The sequence below is a fragment of the Lepidochelys olivacea genome (assembly GCF_965140295.1).
Source record: "Lepidochelys olivacea isolate rLepOli2 genome assembly, chromosome: 3".
Taxonomy (NCBI): Eukaryota; Metazoa; Chordata; order Testudines; family Cheloniidae; genus Lepidochelys; species Lepidochelys olivacea.
The window spans coordinates 131,921,738-131,935,481 of record NC_140413.1 but is presented as its reverse complement, the minus strand read 5'-3'; the positions used below and the strand labels follow the sequence as shown (position 1 = coordinate 131,935,481).

The following is a 13,744-nucleotide window of genomic DNA, read 5'->3' as shown; positions in this document are numbered from 1 at the left end:
AGCAGGCTGCAGATCCCCAATGGGGTGCCTGATGGGCTGGAGCTTCTAGGCCCGCCTCAAGCTCTGGGGCGATAGGGGACGGTGGAGGGAAAATAGCAGCTCCTAATGGTTTGGAGCAGGAGAACACAAAGGCTGCTCCCTGGGGGTCATCAGTTGGGAAAGGGAAGGAAACAGCCCCGAGGGGGGGGGGGAAGGGCAATGACATTGTAGGAGATAAATTGGATAGGGGTAGGGGCAGGAGCAGGGGCAGAGGCGAGGTTCTGGGTTTCGGGAGGCAAGCAGATGGATGGTGGCGCCTCCCGCTCAGGCTCGAGGGTTAAGGGGGTGGGGAGAGAGCTCTCAGTGACACTGGGCGCACGCTCTGTGGTGGATTTAGCGGCCACAGCATCAGGAGGTGGATTATCTTCTGTAGGGCCCCCGCCTGGGAAGGAAGTCGATTGCTCCGCACCAACGGGGGGTGCCCCTGGCAACTTGTGTCCCGGCCGTGTGGCACCAGCTGTCACCTGAGCAGGCTCAGTGGTTGTCAGTGGGGTGCCATCAGCGGCCGGGTTGATGGAGGAGTCCAGGGGTTCCTTAGAGGTGGGAGCAGAAGCAGCAATTAAGGGGAGGGAACATGGGGAAAAGAGGGGTGGACTGAGGTCGCCCAGATCGAGATTTGCTGGCAAAAGGTCGTCCTCCCCCGGGTGACTGGGGTCAGATCTAAGGACTCGATCTCCTCGAACATGGAGGTTGCCTCGGGGTTCACGCGGGCTTCAGGTAGCATCAGGACAGAAGGGGCTTCCTCGAGGGTCTCGGAGGGGAGGGTCTCCCGTGGAGGGGAGACACTACCTTCCGGTGCTGCCATGTCTTTCCCGGCTGACACCAGTGGGTGAGACGCACTCGTGGGCAAAGCGGAAGGCTCGGCATCGGTGCCCCCCTTCCTGGTCTTCCGGGGGGCCTCCGCCTCAGGTAGATGAGGCGGAGCTCGAGCCTTCCGCTTGCCTCACTTCCCCTGGACTAGGGCCCAGCCCTCCATGACATCATCTGGGAGCTGGTTAGCAGGGGTTATGTCAGGGGCTAAAAGCGATGGCTCAGGGACTTGGGGGGGGGAACGGTGGGGTAGCATAAGGGAGGGAGGATTCTCCCTGGGGCAGGCTCTCTCCCATGCCTGGTGGTATCTCTGCCACACCCTCCTCCATAGGCCCCGCCAGATTGTCAGCAGCAAGGGCGGGGCTCTCCCGCTCGTCTGGGCGTTGTAGGGGAGGTGCCTTTTGGGCCTGAGCGGGAGTAGCAGTGGTCCGAAGAGGATGGGGGGGAGGGTTCGGGTACCTGGCGGCCAGGGGTGTCAGCAATGACGGGGCCGATGTCCTGCCAGGTCTCAGGGATCCCAGGTGCCCCTCCTTGCTGGGCTAGGGGGCAGTCCCTCCGGACATGCCCCGACACCCAGCAGAGGTAGCACCGGGCCTCCCCCATGGAGAAGTACACCTGGTAACGGGCCCCCTGGTGGGGGATTAGGAAGGACCCTTGAGCGCCACTCTGTCACGCGCCGCCGCCGGCAGTAAAAGTTGCACTTGCCGGTGGAAGGAAAAGATGTGACGGAGGGTGGGGTCCTTGCAGCCCAATGGGAGAGGGCTGATAACAGAAACAGGTTTCCCCGGGGTGGAAAGGGTGGGTAGCAGGGCAGCATTGGGGAGAAAAGGAGGGACAGAGGTCAGGACCAGGCGAACGCCCAGGTCCTCCAGCAGCTCTAGGGGGACAAACACCCCCCCCCACCGCCAGGCCCCTCTCCACAACTTCCTGGGTGGCAGCCTCCAATGCTAAGGAGAAGACAACCTTCCCGTACATTTTGGAGGCCACCACAATGGCCGAGGGCCCCACCACCCTCGCCAACGCCCGCACATAGGTCTCCACGTGGGGCAAGGCGGGCACCAGGAGGCATCGGACATCGTGCTTCCTTGTCATGGTGGGAAAGGGGCCCCGGCCGCTATTGATGGTGGCAGAGGCGGTGGGCGGGAGAGATGATGAGGCGGCAGGCGGGGGGGCTGCCACCGCCCAGGCATACATTCTGGGGGCTAAGGAAGGGACACCCGCAGAGCTGGTGGAGGGGGCAGTGGGGAAGGACGCCGTGGTCGGTGGCGGGGCCGCAACAGTGGGGGTGGCCCCTGCCATGGAGGGCCTGGTGATTTTAGCGTGGCCCTTCCCCTTCTTATTGCCCTGGCCTTTCCCGCCGGCTGTGGGGGGCTTCCCTAGAGTCTGGGGAGGTGATGGGCATGGCAGCGGCAGAGGTCACCCTGGTGCCCTCCATTGCTGATGCCCCAGTGGGGGCGGTGGCAGGTGGTTAACAGGAGTTGGGGTCAGGTAGAAAGGGACAAGCTGTGGGGTGGACAATTCGGGGGGGGGGGGCACATGAACCACCGTACACTTGTCCAGAGAGTCCTGTTTGGTTGGCTGGTGCTTCTGGCCCACGTGGTGGAATCAGGGCGAGCAGCTGAGTCCAGAGGCAGATGTTAGACAGCCAGCAAAGATGGTCGAGTGGGGGGGGTGAAGAACAGTGTGTGGGGCTTGGGAGGACACAGATGGATCGGGGGGCAGCTCCGTGCCACACCCCCTGTGTCCCTACAAACACAGTTAAGACACAGTCAAGGCCTCCCCCACCACAAGAGCACAGTTCGAAAGTTACTCAGTCTTAGGTCCCCTCCACAGCAATTTGTAGATTCCCCGGGTGGTGTTCCTCCGGTAGATGGCTTTTTCCTCCTCTGTTCAGGGCTTTCTTTTTTGCAGCTGCAACATTCCAGGGATGTCGGAGCAGATGATAAAAGTCCTCTCGGCCAAATATGGGTCCACAAACAAACGGCAAGCGGCTGGGTCTGGGGGCTGGGTCCTTCCACTCCCCGCTTCCGGGGAGCGGGCCAGCAGGCCCCCCCCTCTCGGGGGGGGAGTTAGCTGGAGCGGCAGCAGCATCCAAGGGCAGGGGGCTAACAGCCAGCCGGCAGCTGGCCAGAACTCTAGCAACAGCAGAGAAAGAAAAAAAAAACAACAAAAAGAAAAGAAAGAGGGGAGAGCATCTGGCCCAGTCGGGGGAGAAGCCGAAAGCAGAGGCAAAAAGCAAGGAAAGCCCAGGCCAGAGGGCGGTAGCAGCAGGAGAGCAGGCTAAGTAAGTCCCTTTTCCCTGGGTAAGGTAACAGAACAATCAGGAACCTTCTGGAGACAATTAAGACAGACAGGCTGATTAGAACACCTGCAGCCAATCAAGAAGCTGCTAGAATCAATTAAGGCAGGCTAATCAGGGCACCTGGGTTTTAAAAAGGAGCTCACTTCAGTTTGTGGTGTGCGTGTGAGGAGCTGGGAGCAAGAGGCACTAGGAGCTGAGAGTGAGTATGTGGACTGTTGGAGGACTGAGGAGTACAAGCATTATCAGACACCAGGAGGAAGGTCCCATGGTGAGGATAAAGAAGGTGTTGGGAGGAGGCCATGGGGAAGTAGCCCAGGGAGTTGTAGCTGTCACACAGCTGTTCCAGGAGGCACTCTAGACAGCAGCATTCCACAGGGCCCTGGGCTGGAACCCGGAGTAGAGGGTGGGCCCGGGTTCCCCTCAAATCCTCCCAACTCCTGGTCAGACACAGGAGGAGTCGACCTGGACTGTGGGTTCAAAAAAATGACCAAGCTGAGGGCTGCCATGAAGCTCCAAGGTGAGCAAATCCGCCAATAAGTGCAAGACCCACCAAGGTAGAGCAGGAACTTTGTCACACCAGATACATGGGGAATCCCCAAGTGGCACAGAGCTGGCATAATATGTGCCTGACACACCCCTTCCCATCCCACCATGCCAGTGCTGGTTATGTCAACTCTACAGCCACTGGGGATTCCCCCATGCCAGAGAAATAAGCAGCTGGGGTGAGGAGGCCAGTTTCAGCTTCTTTTTGCCATTGGAGTGCCACAAAGGGAGCAGAACAGAGACCGGGATCTGGTTTGGAGTGTGGAGGCCTGTGAACAAAAATGTTTATGAAAATGCATAGCCACATGTTGCTACAGCATTTGCATGAGCAAATAGGATAAAGCACATGTAAGCCGATAGCTAGATGCCCAAATATCCATTTGCACTGAGGGAGCATTCAAGTTAGAGGATGGAGCAGATCAGTCAGAAACTGACCTGGAGGAAGGGGGAAAAGAAGAGGAAGGGAAGGAAGCAGTGTTAGAGATCAGTTCAAGGGATCTGTGGAGGGGATAAAGAAGAATCTGCTTGGGTTGGGAGGAAGAGGGAAAGATAGGAGCCACAGAAAAGGGAGAAGAGAGAAAATCTCAGATTGTTTTGGAACTCATCCTTTGGAGGTGAAGGAAGTCCTGCAATTCAGTCTCCAACTCTAGATCAGTCCTGGAATCCTCACAAGCTCAAAACACACACAAGGAGCCAAGGGCGTCTGTTCAGAATTGCATTTAAAATCTCAAGAGACCCAAAGATTATGGAAAAGACAATGAAATAAAGCTCTGCAGAGTGCACTGACACTGAAAATCTATGGCTGCCAGCTCCTGGTAGCCATCTGTCCTCACCACAGAATACCAAAGAGGAATGTCCCATGGACCTGCCCCCTGGCAATTCTGCACACCTTTAGGCTCCCAGATAGAAAATAGCAGCTGCACAGTGGCCAATGGCAGTAATGGCACAGCAGCAGTATACTATCAGAGAGAGTGAAAGGACATTTCCAAATGAGATAAGGACATGATGTTGACATTATTGCCCGCTTAAGAGAGGGCTGAAACCACCCCACTTATTTCATTTTAATACCTTAGGTTTCATTTAGATTCCATTCCCAAAGGTGAGCAGCCAATTTCCTTCTCCATGAATAATTCAGCCTCCTTGTCTATTGACTATTTCATGTGTCATCTGCAACTCCATGTGTCACAGTTCATTTCTGATAATATCTCCACACCAGGCTGGAAAATATTTTTCCTTTACTTATTACACAATATTTGCTAATTCTTCCGCTTGAAGATCAAAGCGCTTGGACTTGCTCCACGAAAGGATTTTCTAGCCTGTGGCTGCATATCAACCACAGGTCTGGCAAGGTTTCAAGATTAAATGTTAGCATTGCTAGGGGAAGCTTTGCATACGTTACTGAACATTTCAATGCTGCACAAAGAAAACAAAGAGAAGATTCCAGTTTTCCAACCAAATCCAAGATTTAGGATTTTCAGTAAGACACAACCAATTCTCTTTTTAACTTTGCCAAAAACAAGATCGAAGGCACAAGGAAGCAAATGGGAAACGTGTTTTCTAAGGGCCCAGTCCAACTCCAATTAAAGTCAATTAAAAGATGCCCAATTCAAAATGCACAGCAAAGGTTGATTGGGGAAATGCCTCTACACTAAACAGAAGGCCAACAATGCAAAAAGAATGTCTGGGGAATAGGCTTACAGGTCAAAATTAGAGATGGGTCTGATCTGGACCTAAACTTCCCCCAAAATCAGGGGTGTTTGGATCCAGAGATTCTATTTGCTCCATTACCCAGGAAAAGATATCTACAAAGTTTGAATTCAGGTCCAAACTTCCTCCAAGTTCAGTGGTAAATGAGTTCGGAATTTTGACTCAGGCCTATCTTTCCTGCAAATACGACGGCTGGCAAGACACAGGTTCCTTCCCATAATCTAGACACTGTTCCCTTATCCTGCACATAAGAAAAAGTAGATCACAAATCTGGACCGGATCCCAACCTCAGTGGCTCTGCTTGTAACTGCAAATCTCCCCCATTGGGACTGGAATCTAGCCCTTCAGAGTTAAAAATAATTTAGATGAGCTGAGCCAAGAAAATAAAAAGGAAACACCCTCCTAATACCCGCTTGGTGCTAATGAAATCAAGAAGCTGTATTATTAAAAGTCATTGCTGCTTTCTTTTTATTATAAGTACCAGTTTACTTTATGTACAGTATAGCTAAAAAATAAAGGCCCCGTTACCTTATATTTCAGATGTTAAAAAGGGTATTATGGGGGAGACCCTGTTCTAAGAGTCTACCTCTACTTCTACTAGGAGCATCATCAATGATGTTCTGAATCCCCCGTAGATACCTGTGTTGGAACTTGTTTGAACCTTCATCTATCACCGAGACCAGATTTTAGATCTTTTTTTTTTTTCCAGTTCATACAAGTTCAGATAAGGATCTGGTGGTTCGTGCTTTAAGCACAGAGCCAGCTGCTGTCAGTCCTGTCAGATGTACAACATGCTCCAGAACTTGTGCAGACCCAAGGGCAAAATTTGGCCCAGAGGACAGGAGCTGCATGTGCCCTGGGAGGAGAAAATAGACCTTCCAACTGGGCATCCCTGAAAGCCATAATAACAAGATAACATAATCTCCCTCCCTCCCCATAAAATAAAAAGCAATGAACGATATTTACAACACTAACAAAGGCTGCTGTCTGCCAAGGTTGAGATATAGCCAATGACTTGCACTCTGTTTACCAAATATGGATAAATAAACTGATGACAGAGTAAAGGTCAATGGCATATTTGTCCTAACCCTAAATTACACAATAGTGTCTCAGGGTGCAGATATTACTTCACAATAAGATGAGCAAACACCAGAAAGGAGAGCTAGGATTCCTTTGGAGAACTTCCCCAGTTAGGAAAATGGGTCAAATCCTGGTCTCAACTACATGAGTCTGAGTTCAGAGTAACTCCACTGGAGTCAATGAAATTATGGTTACTGATATAGATTGGTGTGACTGACAGCAGATTGTAGTCCATTGGATCTATATGAGACTGTATGAACATTGCTGAGCTGAGCGTGAAAGCCAGGACACCACACCAATCCACTCCTTCTGAGAGATACCAATCACTCTCCTTGGACACTGGGCATTTTTCTTCCTGATTTTAGAGTAATGTCTTGTTGATGAATCACAACCCTGAATGGAGGGTACAAATCATTATTATTATCCCTTATTTATATCATGACAGTGCTGCGAGGTCCTGACTGAGAGAGGAGCCATGCTGTGCTAGATAAAGTACATTGAACCTCTTTCCACAGGCAGGGCCCACCTTGCCCTGGGGGGCATTCACTCACAAGGCAGAGGGTAAATGGTATGTTCACTGGAACTCTATCTCAGGGATTCTACCTGAGATAAGATTTTAACCTGTGGTCTGGACATCTGTGGAACTCTACTGGCAGAGGATGATACCAGGGGATGCACTTACGAGTGCATCTTCTGGCCACACTTCCTCTTTAATCACCACCTCCTACTTCCAGAGCCCTCGGTGGAAAAATTGTGTCTTTGTAACTTCCCCCAGTGGATTTTTTGCCTCAGATGGCTCTGTGCCCAGGATTACATCACTAGAAGATGGGATAATCCAGGGCTGAATCTATTGCAATGTGTTATCATGACATTTTAGACAATAATGCTTTTCAGACGGAGTCTAACCTCCACTCATCCTTGGGAGCCAGGGACCGGGAGCATTAGGAAACCCTGCTGTTGCATATGCGATTATAGGGAAGTCTAGTACAATTAAACAAAAACTATACACAAAATAATTGTGGTTCTTATTACAGATGGGACAAAATCAGAAACTTGAATCCAAAGTTCTATGGATTTGTGACAGTTGAGATTCAAATCCCGTTGTGACATCCCATACGTATGGTCTTGGTTCAGAGCAGTATTCAAAACAGAAGGGCTCTGTTTTCTTGGTTCACTGGTATTGTGACTGAAATCTCCTCTGAGATTTTGGACCAAGACTCAGAAAGTAAGATCCACCTTTGACCTATCGATATCTCAGTGATTGGCTCATATACAGATAGGATGAGTGATAGATTAATCTACCTATATATACTGTAGCTACAGTAGCTAGGCACAGTGTGGTAGATCAAGGTTTAGAACCCCATTTGATAACTTCTTCTACACCCATCTTCACATATTCTCCCCTACACACAGAGCACCTTCTCTGAGCTGGTCTGCAAAACCACTACCCCACTCATTAAGGACTCCATCCTACTCCAACTATAGTCAATGGAAATTCTGTCATTGACTTAAATGGAGTAGCCCATAAATCCCTCCTGAAGGCCTACTTCTTCCATGATGCCTATAAGAAACTAGCTAAGACACCTATTAGTTAATTTCATGTATCTATGCATGAAAGAATTGCACATATATGTGAAGGGAAGGATACAATATCACTGGAACTAAGTTAGGGAACTACTGTGAGGGAAGATGAGTAGATTGAATTGTGGGGAGAAGTTATAACGATGTCCCTGTCATTCTCCTAATCACTTTTTTGTATGTTGTATTCACTTCCCCTGCCTTCTGCCTGGGTGAGATTCTATGGTTCAAATCTTGATGCAAGAAAAAGAGGAAATTCATTGTAGGAGTTATTCATCCAACTCTATTAAGGACATTTCAACCCTAACTCTCAATTTTCCAGACCTTAATATTACTTTAATTGTGCGTTAGCAATGACATAGCTAAGTGTGCTGGGATTTCCTTGAAAAACGCCTGATTTCCGGGGTATTATAGCTTGGTAAAGCAAAACCCTTCCAGGTTGAAATGTGAGGTGTTCAGCCCAGGAAGGAATTCTTTGCAGCATTTGGTAAAACAATAATCTAATCATGTAAAAATGTAAGTACTGCCTCAGTTTGACTTGAATGCTGCTAGATGTTAATAATAATGGGTAAACAGTTTTAAAATATTTTGAACTAAAATAAACTGCATGATTTATTTTATACATAAAAAATAACTGAAAAACAGAGCATGTTAAATGGAAGAGGCTATTTTGTGTCTCTTTAGTGCTTCTGATATTTAAATCTGCCTGAGACTAGGGAGAAATGGGTTCAATTCCCTGTTCCACCACAGGCTTCCTGTGTTTGGCCATCATAGTCATCCTTGGCCATCATGATAAGCAGCTGCTCAAACAGTTCCCTCTGCTGCTGGAGCTCCTACTCCCTCATCGCTCTGTCATGCTTGATGTACTTCGCCACCACCCACTCCTTGCCCGCCCTCCACATGTCCAGGAACTGCTCCAACCTTTGTGGAAAATCCCTATGTATGTCCTGCAGGAGGTTGTCCCTGGGCCTTTTCTTTTTGGCCCCACTGGTTCAGGGTCCTTCTTGCCCAAACAGGCTTGGGTGGGAGCCTTGCTCCAACTGAGGTAGAAGGTCCTGCAAAGGCAATGAAAGATTATTTTTTCCAAGGGGGGAAAAAGGTTTCTCCCCTTTAATGTTTTGCATAACAGCAAGGCCAAAACTTGAACCTTTGATCTCCTTGGTATGCCATTATTCCAACTCCCTACATTTTCCTGCTCAGAAACAGCCCCAGCCCAGCAAGACAATGGTAAATATTTCATATTTATTTGAATAATGTCTCCAAGAACCAGATGTCCCCAAAAACCTTGGTGTCAGCCTCCAGTCAGCTAGCAGCATGCTGGGATGGCATCTCTGTTCAGTCAGACGCCCTTCAAGTGCTATGTAGAAATGGAGCAGGCCATGTAGAATGAGAGGTATAAATTCTAACCAGATGCATATGAACTGGTAAGTGATTTTTAGTGCAGGGGAACAGAGTAGGTAGACGGCCAGGAGAATACAGCCCCAGGGAATTGTGGGAAGGCAGTGGAGGACTATCAGAACCTAAGTCTTGTAACCCATATTTCAGCCTGCAGTCACACTGTGAAGTAGGTGTGTTAGAGCCTGAGTTAAAGTGAAATCTGGGCTCTAACCTTTACTCGCAACTGGATAAGCAAGCCCAGGTTCAAAGCACATATAAATCCAGCGAAAGGGGTTTTGTGTGTAGATGGTGGGAGGAGGGTTGGGTAAAAGCCCAGATTAACTCTGCAGTGATGACATATCTTTGTCGCTCTGTGCCTCAGTTCCCCATTTGTAAAATGGGAATAATAGCACTTCCATACCTCACTGGAGAGTTCTATATGCATTAAAGACTGTGAAGTGCTCAGCGACTACAGTAATGGGGATCATATGAGCACATTAGACTGATAAATTGAAATGTTTTGTATTTTGCAAAAACTGATGCTTAGAATGACTAAAATAGTCACTGAAACATTGAGCTGGAGCTGTGCCAAAAAATATCGATACTACCCCAGGCTAGAAGTGTACACTCCTGTTGCAAAACCAAGGATGGATATGCTGCTGCCCCTCAGCTTGCCTGCCGGCTTGGAGTACATCCTGAACCCCAACAGCCCCTACATAGTGCCCCCGCACAAAGTGCTTTACTGGTTTTCTTTACTTGTTTCCAGTCCAGTAGGGAGAAGCTGTCTACATCCACTGATTGGGTTAGTAGAAACTTTTTGAGATTCCCCACATCCCCTGAGTAGCTTTGTGCTGTAGGAGGTCTTTACATTTGGAGCTGAATTCTAATCTTGACAAGTGCCTCAGCAGCTGGTTTCATAAACAGCCTATCAAGACAGAATGGAGTATGTAAGATCCAAATGAAGCCCTTACTCGTATGCTTGTATTTGGAAGTGCCATGAATGTTCTGTTAAAGGCCTTAGTCTGTGGAGCTGTCTACCATCGGAAATACGACTGAGCCTGTGTTTTGTAACACCCTTTGCACAACCCTGTCTCCAGTAACAGAGCCACAGAATAGCCCCAGCAACGTCCTCCTAAGAGAAAACCACCTGAATGACCCTGCATGGAATACACAGAATCAGGGTTGAAAATTATAGTCCCTTTTAGCTGAATCAACGTGAATCTCATTTATGTGCATGGTATTCAGATTCTGCCATAACAGCTGCATTATAAATGCATAGATAGGCGTATTATATTAATCTCAGATTTCACAGAAATAACTCCTGAAACCACTTTGGGAAGGAAACCCATTGGATTTATGACATTATAGGATTTTCCATTAAGACTTATGCAGTTGACATTAGCTTTATATGTAAAGACTTTATACAGATCTAAATCTGATTTCTGGAGTTTCATAGAATATCAGAGTTGGAAGGGACCTCAGGAGGTCATCTAGTCCAATCCCCTGCTCAAAGCAGGGCCAATCCCCAACTAAATCATCCCAGTCAGGGCTTTGTCAAGCCTGATCTTAAAAACTTCTAAGGAAGGAGATTCCACCACCTCCCTAGGTAACGCATTCCAGTGCTTCACCACCCTCCTAGTGAAGAAGTTTTTCCTAATATCCAACCTAAATCTCCCCCACTGCAACTTGAGACCATTACTCCTTGTTCTGTCATCTGCTACCGCTGAGAACAGTCTAGATCCATCCTCTCTGGAACCCCCTTCCAGGTAGTTGAAAGCAGCTATCAAATCCCCCCTCATTCTTCTCTTCTGCAGACTAAACAATCCCAGTTCCCTCAGCCTCTCCTCATGTGTTCCAGTCCCCTAATAATTTTTGTTGCAGTGATTGCATGGCTCAGCAAAACAGGGATTAAATGGCTCAGCTGCTGTAGAACTTAATCCTGATCCAAGAGCCAAAATTTATTGTGCAGTCAGTGTACTGCAAATCTTAGGCAATGACCCATCAATTAATGTATATCAAGAAGTCAACTTTCCCAAATATGGAAGGTGACATACACTGACTATTTACATTGTGGTGCTTTAATTGATCATGTTTATAGAAAGAAGGTTAACACCAACATACAAGCAGGGCTCTCAGAGCTAAATTGACAAAAATCCTGTGAATCGGATATTTGCATAGCTTTGAGTCATGATGATCAGAATCATTTATGTTAACGTGTGGAGAGGGACTTGCATTCTGTATTCTGGTCCCACTCCACTAAGGCTGTTTCCCATGATCCATCAACAGAGCTAAAAATCCCTTGTGTTCCTTTATCCCATATAAAAGGGCATCATATACTTTTTTTCCTGTTCCTCATTCTGGTACCCACTCCTCAGAGAATATACACAGTTTATGCATTGTTTCAGAGTAACAGCCGTGTTAGTCTGTATTCGCAAAAAGAAAAGGAGTACTTGTGGCACCTTAGAGACTAACCAATTTATTAGAGTATAAGCTTTCGTGAGCTACAGCTCACTTCCTCAGATGCATATCGTGGAAACTGCAGCAGGCTTTATATATACACAGAGAATATGAAACAATACCTACTCCCACCCCACTGTCCTGCTGGTAATAGCTTATCTAAAGTGATCATCAGGTGGGCCATTTCCAGCACAAATCCAGGTTTTCTCACCCTCCACCCCCCCCCACACAAATTCACTCTCCTGCTGGTGATAGCCCATCCAAAGTGACAACTCTTTACACAATGTGCATGACAATCAAGTTGGGCTATTTCCTGCACAAATCCAGGTTTTCTCACATCCCCCCCACCCCCGTACACACACAAATTCACTCTCCTGCTGGTAATAGCTCATCCAAACTGACCACTCTTCAAGTTTAAATCCAAGTTAAACCAGAACATCTGGGGGGGGGTAGGAAAAAACAAGAGGAAACAGGCTACGCTGTACTCCTGCTGCAGCTAGTGGAGAGTCCAGGCCGCTGGACCACTCCCCGCACAGAAACAGGCCTTTTACCAGCAGGACAGTGGGGTGGGAGTAGGTATTGTTTCATATTCTCTGTGTATATATAAAGCCTGCTGCAGTTTCCACAATATGCATCTGAGGAAGTGAGCTGTAGCTCACGAAAGCTTATACTCTAATAAATTGGTTAGTCTCTAAGGTGCCACAAGTACTCCTTTTCAGTTTATGCATTGGGATCAGCAGGATTTTCTCCTTTATTATTCAGCTTCTTCCTAGCGCCATTGACTGACATTGACATGACCTTACACAGAATAGTCTGGGCTTCTTTGCTGGCATATACATGCCTTATTAAAAGGAGAAGAAAGATTAAAGGTTTCCAACTGCCTACTGCAAGACATAAGAAAACAAGAACAGCCATACTGAATCAGACCAATAGACCATCTAGCCTGGTATCTTCTCTCTGAAAATGGCCAGTGCCAGATGCTTCTGGCAGTTTTAGGTTTAGGGACACCCAGAGATTGGGTTTCATCCTGACCATCTTGGCTAATAGCCATTGACATAGGCGCTGACTTTTCATTTTGCTGATGGGTACCCCACACTGGCTCTGCCCCCTTCTTGAGGCCCCACCCACACTCCGCCCCAGGGCCCTGCCCCCACTCCAGATTTTCCCACCCCACTCCGCCTCCTACCCTGAGACCCCCTCCCCCGAGTGCCTCCTGCCAGCTGCTGGCTCCTTTCTGCCCCCTCCTGCCTTAAGGGCAGTGACGGGGAGAGGGAGCAGAGAGGAGTGAGTGGTGGGGCAGCCTTGCTCAACAGCTGATCAGTGGACGAGCCAGTGAACTGCTGCTTGGAGGTAGGGCCAGCCGCTGAGCAGCTAACTGGGAGCTAACCCCAGAGCCACCATGGCAGCAGCCCCGGCCAGGCCTGTGGGTGCTGAGCACCCACTATTTTTTCTCCATGGGTGCTTGAGCCCCTGAGCACCCATGAAGTTGGCATCTATGGCCATTGATGGACCTATCCTCTATGAACTTATCTAATTATTTTCAGAACCCAGTTATAATTTTGGCCTTCACAATATCCCCTGGCAACAAGTTCCACAGGTTGACTGTGTGTTGTGTGATGAAATACTTCCTTTTGTTTGTTTTAAACCTTCTGCCTATTAATTTCATTGGGTGACCCTTACCTACTGTGTTACGTGAACAGGTAAATAAGTCAAGATAACTTCCTTATTCACTTTCTCCACCCCATTCATGATTTTATAGACCTCTAGCATATCCCTCCTTACGTACCATAGCTTTATATAGAAGCATTATGATATTATCTGTTTTTTATCTCTCTCATTTCTAATGGTTCC

At 48.2% G+C, this 13,744-nt stretch overlaps 1 long non-coding RNA gene across 4 annotated transcripts in view; it reads right to left on the bottom strand.

Moving 5' to 3' along the window:
• Positions 1-13,744, bottom strand: part of LOC311518064 — a 129,347-nt gene that overhangs the window by 101,368 nt on the left and 14,235 nt on the right. The window contains exon 1 of one of the 4 annotated variants that reach the window (XR_014710878.1): positions 4,763-4,904. The exons of the other annotated variants lie outside the window; for them this stretch is intronic. This is a non-coding gene — a long non-coding RNA (uncharacterized lncRNA). Of the gene's footprint in view, positions 1-4,762; positions 4,905-13,744 lie in introns of those variants that run through there. 4 annotated transcript variants of the gene reach the window in all.